The sequence below is a fragment of the Penaeus vannamei genome, chromosome 5 (assembly GCF_042767895.1).
Source record: "Penaeus vannamei isolate JL-2024 chromosome 5, ASM4276789v1, whole genome shotgun sequence".
Classification (NCBI taxonomy): Eukaryota; Metazoa; Arthropoda; class Malacostraca; order Decapoda; family Penaeidae; genus Penaeus; species Penaeus vannamei.
In genome coordinates, this window is record NC_091553.1 from 11,245,807 (window position 1) to 11,248,306 (window position 2,500).

The following is a 2,500-nucleotide window of genomic DNA, read 5'->3' on the forward strand; positions in this document are numbered from 1 at the left end:
AGAGAAAGAGAAAGAGAAAGAGAGAGAGAGAGAGAGAGAGAGAGAGAGAGAGAGAGAGAAAGAGAAAGAGAGAGAGAGAGCAATAGAGAATGGGTGAGGGGAGGTATGCATATATTCGCACTCTGTTTTCGGTGTTTACAAGAAGCTTGGGATGGATTAGAGAATCCACTATGATTTTGTAGACTTCGAAAGGGCACATGAGAGGGTTCCAAAGTGATAATATGATGAGGAGTTGACTACCAGAATAATACTAACTGATATGGTGAGGGCTATGTATCAGAGGGTCAAGAACAAAAAATAATTCATACTTGTTTGTAGTATTGATGAATGTAATGAGTGAGGTGATGAGAAAGAAAGACGTCTGGAAACTGCTTCATGCTGATTCGCTGATGACGACATCGGAGGTCGACGTGCAGCAGATGACGGGAAAGTGTCTAGAAAGTGGATAGATGGATATAGATACAGATATTTAGAGATGTATATATAGATAAATAGATATGTTGTAAAGACATATCGATTACATATTTTACCACACATTATTTACATATATTATAATATCGTTAGCATATTAATTATATCATTATGGTAATACTACATTTACATGTAATGTATCAGTTATATAAAAAAAATCAGGTGGGCAGTTTCGAATATTTCGGGCCGATGGTGGAAAGCACACGCGGAGAGGAAGGGAAAGTGCGGAGCCGAATAAGATGGAAAAGGAGAAAGGTCAGCGATGTAGTAGATATGAAGTCACGCGAAGATCTATATACAACGCTTGTAAGACCTGTCCTATTTGGTGCAAGGACTCGGACACTGAGGAGGGAATAGAAACAACTAATGAGAATGGCAATGCTATGATGGATAATGGAAGGAATAGAAAGTGGGGAGAAGGGAATAGAAACAGCCAAATAGAATGGGAGGAGGGAATAGAAACAACTAAAGAGAATGGCAATGCTACGATGGATAATTGAAGGAATAGAAAGGAGGGAGGAGGGAATAAAACAACAAAAGAGAATGGAAGGAAGGAATAGAAACAACTAAAGAGAATGGCAATGCTACGATGAATAATGAATAGAAAGTGGGGAGAAGGGAATAGAAACAACGAAAGAGCATGGCAATGCTACGATGGATAATGGAAGGAATGGAAAGTAGGGAGGAGGGAATAGAAACAACCAAAGAGAATGGAAGGAGAGTAGACATTAGAACGCAGGCTAAGGCAGCATACACCGTGGAAAAGGCGTGGAAGATGGCGCGGACTCCCCGGCGGGAAACGTGACGTCATAAGATTTCCTCTGACCTTAAGCGCCGTTTGTTTGGTTGTTGTAAGAGCTTGAGTTAGTGATGCTTTTTTGTTTGTTTTGCACGAAACCAAACGCCATGCTGATTTGCTCTGATATGATTGATATAATGCATATAGATATGTTATTACCATAATTAACCTAGTGAATGTACTAACGATATTATAATATATGTAAATAATGCGTAGTAAAATATATAATCGATATGTCTTAACAGTATATCTATACATTTCTAAATATCAATACCTATATCCATCCATCTATCTATCTTATCTCTATATATACACACACATGTAAGTTTTTAAGAATGTAAGTCTGTGTGTATGTATGTATTTATGTATGTTTATGCACACACACACACACACACGCGCGCGCGCGCGCGCGCGCGCGTGTGCGCGTACATTGTTTATATCTGTGTGTGTACATATAGCTATAACTAAGATATATTTTAGTTATATCCATATTTATTTATATGATTCACTCAATATTGTTATAATTACCAAAAGGAAAAGAAAATTCCACCCTTTTGCTTATGATGACAGTGTTCCATACCACAAGCAGTCGTCGCAATACTCTAGAGAAACAAAAGTTAATTTCATCTTTGGGTTCAGTAGGCTTAATGAAATTGGTGCTACCTACCTCTCCCTCCTTCCCTCCCTCCCTCCCTCCCTCTCCTACCTACCTACCTTATGAGTACCTTGGATAGACCTGTTTACTAAGATCTTGGTATGGGATATGTGGTGAAAGTGGAGGAGTAAGAGTGGAGTGGCGAGGAAGAGAAGGAGGAGCACGGGAAACGGAAAAGAGAGGAAGAGAGGGAGGAGAAATACTAAGAGAAGGAAAGGGAAAAATGAAATAAGAACGAGGGACTGAAAGAGGAGCACGGGAAACGGAAAAGAGAGGAAGGGAGGGAGGAGAAATACTAAGAAAAGGAAAAGAGGGAAAGAAGGAAATAAGGACGAGAGAAAGAAAAGGAGAGGGAGAACAGGAGAAAGAGAAGGGAAAGAACGGAGTAAGGGCAAACCAACGAAGATGACACTGAAATATGGGAGAAGGGAAATAGATCGAGGGGGAGGCGGAGATTTAGAACAGTAAATGGAGTAGAGAGGGATATATGGCTGCCGTAATTGATATATCAGAGTGGAAGTAAATCGCAAGGAATTTAGCCTTCAAGCAATCTCTCCCTAAATGTGCTGGTGTCT

The 2,500-nt window shown here is 39.9% G+C and overlaps 1 protein-coding gene across 1 annotated transcript in view; it reads right to left on the minus strand.

Moving 5' to 3' along the window:
- LOC113823313 (YEATS domain-containing protein 2) overlaps positions 1-2,500 on the minus strand; it is a gene marked incomplete in the record, with an annotated part of 128,433 nt that overhangs the window by 64,760 nt on the left and 61,173 nt on the right.